The following is a 7,890-nucleotide window of genomic DNA, read 5'->3' as shown; positions in this document are numbered from 1 at the left end:
AGAGCTGAAATCTAGAGCGAACCACCCAGGTGTCCCCGATATAACTTTTTTTTTAAATTTTTTTTTAACGTTTTACTTATTTTTGAGACAGAGAGAGACAGAACATGAACAGGGGAGGGGCAGAGAGAGAGGGAGACACAGAATCGGAAGCAGGCTCCAGGCTCTGAGCCATCAGCCCAGAGCCTGATGTGGGGCTCAAGCTCACGGACCGCGAGATCGTACCCTGAGCTGAAGTCTGACGCTTAACCTACTGAGCCACCCAGGCGCCCCCCCGACATGACTTTTAACATCACCATTTTCATTTATTTTTCCACTTTGAACAAGTTACGTAACATCTTTTAATCGTTGTTGTTTCTATACAGTTATAAAGTTAATATTATAATGCTTATAAATTGTTTTGAAGATTGATACTAATGTCAACAAATTGCCTAGTATCAGGAGGCGTTTAATGTGTAATTATATAACTTATTTCAGTTAAATGGAATGGCCTTCTGGTCCCTATTAAATTAATGATCAATATCTTTAATTTTTCAGTATATCATAAACTTGCAAACACAAATTTGTGCGTGAAGCAGGCAAGATATTTACATTTTACTATTTTACTAATTAAGCAAATCAAGGGTCATGAATGATAAGGGTCATCCATGACCTAAGAATACACGGGTATCAATATTATGTCCCCAACCATACCAGAAGATTCTCAAAGGCAGAAGACTATTTTTTAATCTTTAAATATATATGTTAATGACAGATTAAGCTATATTATTCAGTGTTTAAAGGCATGAATTTTAAGTCGTAAAAAATCTCTTCTATGATCATGGGCACACTTAATTAACTTCAGTTTTCTTATCAGTAAAAAAGGGATAATAACACCAATTTCCTTGATTTGATGTAAAAATAATGTGAAATATTAAGAATGGTTAGCATATAGAACATATAAAGCAAGTAGGAGCTCTAGTATAAATGAGAAAGAAATAGTTGAACGGATGTCAATGAAATGAATGTCAAACCATTCCCAATTTAACCAAACATAGACTGCAATGTTTTACCATGGAAATTGAAGCAGTGTTTAGTATTTCTTTTGAAATTCAACATGAACCAGCAAGGAAAGAAAATGTTTGGAATTAATTTCCTATCAGAACTGGAGCATAGGAAAAAAGTTATCTGATTCAATTATTTAAATATTCTTAGAGATAAATCGATATGGCTTTTACAGGCACATTGCATGATTGCATGGGGTTTATTATAGATGGAAACATGACAGAATTTGGTACTAAATGATGTTTTGTATCAATACAATAATGCCCTCAGTTATATAGTTGGGCTTTGAGAAACAAAAAGGGAATTAGAAACATTTTTCTGAAATTCACATGATTATTGTTATCACTATGCCTATCATCCCTGTGTTTCATAATATTAAAATGACTTGAATGATAGAATTTGTATGGAGCTGAACAACAACTTATCTTAATGTTAGGTATGCTTAAATATTTACTTATAAAATGTGTATTTCACATAAAATTATAGAACATCTTACCCAATTCCAGAAATCAGACTACCTTCAAATATATTAAAGGGAATTTTAGAGAATTTATAAATTACTTGCTAATAAACTCCATTTTAATAATTTCCAATGACTTTTTCACATGAATAAGCAGAGTAGAGCCATGATTTTAGTATTTCCTTTAAATAACCCATATTTAGCAATATGAAGCATAAGAGGATGTCATTTGGATGCATAGCTGATATACAAGTGTGCCTCTAAGGTTCCCTGATTTGACAAGATATGATTTGGTCAATAATAGACAAATGCTGGGGTGCCTGGGTGGCTCAGTCAGTTAGGAGTTCGACTCTTTATTTCCGCTCAGGTCATGATCTCACAGTTCATGAGTTTGAGCCCCACGTTGGGCTCTGCACTGTCACTGCTTAGGATTCTCTCTTTCTCTCTCTCTCTCTCTCTCTCTCTCTCTCTCTCTCTCTCCAAACTAAATAAATAAACTTTACCAAAAAAAATTTTTTTAAATAGAGTAGGTTGATTGGACACTTACCAAGTTTTGGATTACAAGGCATTAGAATAAGGTTGGATGACAATTGCATCTCCTACACGATGCCAGTCTGCCACTCCCTCAAGACTGGGAGAGGCGGCTATTTCCTGATGTGTAGATAATCCCCACAGGAATCTTACAATGTTGGGCAATGGCATTAGTTATTAACATTTCTACTGTCAAGGCAAGGAAACTTAAACTCATAGACTTTAAATGACACAACTGTAACTTGCATGGTAAGTGGTGGAACTAGAATTGGAATTTGAATCTGTCTGAGACAAAAACCCAAGTTCTTTCCAACACCAGCCTAGGTATGAATATTGGCTTCATAAGTGACTTGCTGTGTAACCTGTGAGGTTTCTCACTTACAAAATTGGGCCAAAAACACCTATCATGAAATGTTGTTTACATTTTAAATGAGATGTGTTTGAATATACGTGATAATATGCATGAGTTATTTACCAGATCACCTGATAGTAAATAACTACTACGCATAATAACTACGAAAGTGTGGATTGTACATGTATAACATTACATGTGTATGTATTTGTAATTTAGCTCATAACGGTGCTGTTGGTTGCTACATAAGTGTTTGCTGAATGGATGCATGAAAATACAAACGATGAATGAGTTAACCTACCGCCGTATTTATGTTAGTAGATATAGCAGCCATCATTCTGCCTTCACTATATCCACATTGGTCAGGCATCTAGAAAGCGTATTCTGACCCAGAACGCAGCTCGGAATGTTTATATTCCTAAGAGCAGTTAAAACCATCTTCCAAACATTTATGTTATACTTAGAGTCGTGGTCGAGTGGTGTAAGCAATCAAACACTGATGTTGGAAGTCTGATCTTGACATTGGCTCCCAATGCTGCTGCGAGCAAGTCATTTAACCTTGGGTTTCAAGTTTTCCAGCTGGAAAATTGGGATAAAAACACTTACCTTCCCCTCAGGAAAATCTGAAGATTTCTGAAAAGAAATGTGTCAGAAAGTGCTTTGAATGTGAATAGGATACCTGAAATAGCAGAAACGAATCACTTTTTTTTTCCTTTCTGTTCCCACTGGTACTCCCACCCTTGGTTGGGGAATTCAGTTTTGTAGAATCTGAGGTGTTCCAAAGTCAGAAAACAGGCCTCTCAGGAACATTTTGCTGTTAGTCGCACGGGAAGCTGGTTGTTTCCTCATACAGTTTGTTGTAATTAAGTAGAAAGTTAAAGCAATATTTTGAGTGAAGGAGACCCCCGTGCTCTGTATATAGGGGTTCCTGGGATCAGAGTACCAGGACTGTTCGAATACTAATTTTACCAGAATGTTCAGAATGTTCCCCTAGGAACATGTTTGACCTGGGAAAATATCACGGCATTTTGGAAGTTTGAAAACTACCATAACAATAAATCTGCTGAAACTGAAGTTTATCTCTGGAGTCTTCTGGGAGGAAAAAGTAAAATAAAAAAATGGAGTTTCTATAGCTCAATCTGCTTGGGGCGATTTGTCATTTCTTATCACAAGCTCTGGGGACACAGCCTCCCTCCCACATGTTCACACGCTTGCAGCAACCACTCTTTCCTGTCTGACCCACAACCAAGTGAGAATCCCGAAAGCCTCTGAGTAAGCAACGAGAATGCATTAGACAGAGGTGGGCGAATAACCAGATCAAAATTTGAAAATTATGACTGGGGGACACCACGTACGTGGGAACAGTTGCAGATTGAGGGAGTTTCCTTCGCTGAAGAGATAGCTCCATAAATCTTGTCGGACACGTCGGGCACCTGGGTGGCTCAGTTGGTTAAGTGTCCGACCTCGGATCAGGTCACAATCTCATGGTTTGTGGGTTCGAGCCCCACGTCAGACTCTGTGCTGAAAGCTTGGAGAGGGAGCCTGCTTCACATTCTGTGTCTCCCTCTCTCTCTCTGCCCCTCACCCACTTGTATTCTGTCTTTCAAAACTAAATTAACATTAAAAAATTTTGAAAAAATCATACTGGACAAGGAGCGAGTTGCCACAGCTTGCATACATTCTAGAACTTGGAGCTTTGGTGCCACTTTATATGTAGAAAGTGAACACTGTGTCAGTTATTCTGTGCTACTATCTACATGCCTTAGAGTCAGTAAATACTCAGAATCTCTCTGGTTTCAATGTGTTTTTTTCAGACAGCACGGTAAACAATCCAGCAAGCAGCGACGGGAGACAACATGGGGAAGAGGCTTCCAGGACCTTCACAAATACTTCAACTTTATTGCCCTGACTCCTTGCTGAGAATATGATTCGAAGAAAAGCACTCATCAAAACACCCAGGTCAGTACCTCCTTCTGACACAGCCTTCAAATTCCGGCAATGAGGGGTGCCTGGGTGGCTCCGTCGGTGGAGCGTCCGACTTTGGCTCAGGTCATGACCTCATGGTTCGTGGGTTTGAACCCCGTGTCGGGTTCTGTGCAGACAGATGCTCAGAGCCTGGAGCCCGCTTTGGATTCTGTGTCTCCCTCTCTCTCTGCCCCCCCCCCCGCCCCCGCTCGTGCTCTGTCTCTCTCTGTCTCTCAAAAATAAATAAGTGTAAAATAAATACATAAATAAATAAATTCCGTCAATAAGCACAAGGCAATCAAGATGGAGAAATTCTTATCCCCTGGCTACGATTTGCATCTCTCAGGACTTTATAGATTGAGTGACAACTGTTCTTTTGAGTCTCTAACTCTGCGCTGGATACTGGAGCTACTCTGCCTAGCTTTCCTATGGACCCCTTAACATTGAGTAGAATGCCAATAGAAGCCTAAAAATGTAAGTTTTTATTTAGTTCACTGCTAATGGATTTGCCCTCCATTTGATATCTGTCCTTTTACTTTTACTATTCAGGGAAACACAATCTTTGACATGGAAATATCAGCAAGTGTTGGAAAGACATTCCAGGAGTGAAGGTGAGTGATGGGTGTGATACATAATTCCTGAAACGACAAGTATTAGCTAGAGCTAGAAACTGCTGCAATGTATGCTTTACGTGTGATAACTTTTATTATGTCAAATATATCGCAAATGCACATATATTAGCAGCTATCTGCATATATACATACCTGTGTGTCTGTATTATGAGATCCTAATATGAAGGAGAGTGTCCAAATGCACATAAGAACAGGGTACAGCCTTCATGGTACACAAGTCTACAGTTGGTGGTCTTTCAGACCCTACTCTTTTTTTTTTAAGTTTATTTATTTATTTTCTGAGAGAGAGAGAAAAAGAGCACAGGAGCAGGGGAGGGGCAGAGTGAGATGGAAAGAGAATTCCAGGCAGAGTCCGCACTATCAGCCTGACATGAGGCTCAAACACACCAACCGTGAGATGAAACCCAGAGCCTGTGGCTTAACCAACTGAGCTGCCCAGCCACTCTTACACTCTACTCTTGAAGTTACAAATCAGGCTCCCCAAATCAACAAAATTCCTTTAACGGGAGTAAAGAAAACAGCTACAAGCAGTAAACCACTGTTTACAAGTAATTATGCAAAAAAATGCATAATAGCCCCAGTTCAGAAAGATCAAGTACAAAAATAGTTGTTGTTTTATTTTATTTTTTTTAATGGAGGAAGGAGGAGTCCTGGTTATTAAAACGATGCAACCAACATTGAACAACAAAACACTGGGTAGGAGCTCTGCCTTCTCTGTCCTCTGTGATTTAGAAGTCTGTGGAAGGCATACTTGGAGAGAACATTAATCATGGAAACTCCTATTCTTGGTTGGCACATGATAATTCCTCATAGTGAAAGAAAAGAGGAGAAAAACTTACTGATGGTGAAGACTTCAAATACTGGGTCTTCAAGATAATGCATCTTATTGTAAGTGAATAAATCAGCATCCTGATTTTTTTAAATTTTTTTAATGTTTATTTATTTTTGAGAGAGAGAGACAGAGCACGAGCAGGGAAGGGGCAGAGAGAGAGAGGGAGACACAGAATCCAAAGCAGGCTCTAGGCTCTGAGCTGTCAGCACAGAGCCCGATGCAGAGCTTGAACTCGTGAACCATGAGATCATGACCTGAGCCAAAGTCAGATGCTTAACTGACTGAGCCACCCAGGTGCGCCGGGCATCCTGCTTTTTTTTTTTTTTTACATTTGGATGAGATTTGTAAAAAAACCATATCTACTCTTGATAGCTGGATTCATTCCTGACAATTTGACACCATATGCACCAGCACAGAGTGGAGGAAGATATAGGGAAAATCACCCACACAGTGTATACTTCCCAGAAGATTCCTAGAGCAAAGGGCTGCCTCTCTGGTTTCATGAGGGTGACCCTTAGATCTTATCTTGTGACGGTGATATCCTGGTTTCATTTTTTACAGCATTTATTATGTATCTTCGAGGATGAACTCTTACACTTTATCACTCTGCTGCCTGTTATGAGGGTATGTCGATTGGACTATGGGTACAGGTGAGTACCTGCTGTTTTGGAGATCCAGTGCAGATGAAGACAAGGTCTTTCTTTCAAGGATTTAGTGCATGACTCTGAAGGAGTTTATAATCAATATACTAATATTATAGGGCAGAAAGAAAGGTGAAATAAAGAAAGAAGAATAGAAGGAGAAGAAAGGAAGAAAGAAAGAAAGAAAGAAAGAAAGAAAGAAAGAAAGAAGAAAGAAGTAAGAAGAAAGAAAGGCAGGAGAAAGAAAGAAGAAAGGAGAAAGAAAGAAAGAAGGAAAGAAAGAAAGAAAGAAAGAAAGAAAGAAGAAAGAAGTAAGAAGAAAGAAAGGCAGGAGAAAGAAAGAAGAAAGGAGAAAGAAAGAAAGAAAGAAAGAAAGAAAGAAAGAAAGAAAGAAAAAAGAAAGGAGAAAGAAGCAAGAAGAAAGGAGAAAGAAAGAAGAAAGGAGAAAGAAAGAAAGAAATGAAAGAAAGAACCATATCCATCATGAAACAAGAGCAGGAAAGAGAGAACCATTCCTTGCCTTGGGGGAGAGATAAAAAGTTCTGTATCACTAAGGAGGCTGGTCCTCAGAGGCCATGCCATTGCCCACAGAAGATGGGCCTTTAAGGCTGAGAAACTTTATGAATTACAGAAGAAACCTCCCCTCTCCCCCCTCCCCCTGTTTGATTCTGGTGGTTGAACAAGATGGCCAGGTTTGCAGCACACGTGTTGAAAGCACTATGATGTTTATGTTTATGCCACCAATGCTGCATGGTCACCTCTTCACATCCTATGGGCAAGGGTAGTCTGAGCACCAGTGGCCCAGCACTGGTTTGTTTCACACAAGTTTTCTCCCTTTATAGTCTTTTATGATTTAAGTTCATTTATTTATTTTGAGAGACAGATTGAGAGAGAGAGAGAGAGCAAGCGAGCATGTGAACAGGGGAGGGGCAGAGAGAGAGAGGGATAGACAGAACCCCAAGCAGGCTCTATGCTAGCAGCTCAGAGTAAAACATGGGATTTGAACTCACCAACCGTGAGATTGTGACCTGAGCCGAAACCAGGAATTGGAGGCTTAACCATCTGAGCCCCCCAGGCCCCCCTCTCCCATTACCATCCTACAATAATCCTGTGAGGTCACTGATATCATTTTAGAGATGCGGAGCCTGAGGTCAGAGGGCTCAGGGAGTTGGTCCTGGGTCTCACAGTTAGTGAGCGGTGAAACCGAGATGGGGACCAAGGTCAGTTATTTTCCAAAGCACATGCTCTTTGATCGTGCTCTCTTGCTTTGAATTTCAAGTCGCCATCTGGCTTATCAGCAAGAGAAGAGGTTGGCACAATTACAACTGGAGTTTAAACATTATTTATTCCTTTGCCATTGAAGACTATGTTGATAACTCAGGCCTGATGAGAAGAAAAAGCATCGCAATGACAACAATAAAGGGCATCGTCATAAA

At 39.8% G+C, this 7,890-nt stretch overlaps 1 long non-coding RNA gene across 1 annotated transcript; it reads left to right on the top strand.

Moving 5' to 3' along the window:
• Window positions 1–3,623: 3,623 nt before the first annotated feature.
• On the top strand, window positions 3,624–6,458 carry LOC125171926 (uncharacterized). Its single transcript, XR_007154502.1, has 4 exons — window positions 3,624–3,684; window positions 4,199–4,343; window positions 4,899–4,960; window positions 6,375–6,458. It is a non-coding gene; the product is annotated as an uncharacterized LOC125171926 (long non-coding RNA).
• The last annotated feature ends 1,432 nt before the right edge of the window (window positions 6,459–7,890 follow it).

This window comes from Prionailurus viverrinus, chromosome C1 (genome assembly GCF_022837055.1).
Source record: "Prionailurus viverrinus isolate Anna chromosome C1, UM_Priviv_1.0, whole genome shotgun sequence".
Taxonomy (NCBI): Eukaryota; Metazoa; Chordata; class Mammalia; order Carnivora; family Felidae; genus Prionailurus; species Prionailurus viverrinus.
This window is presented reverse-complemented; position numbering and strand designations above follow the sequence as displayed.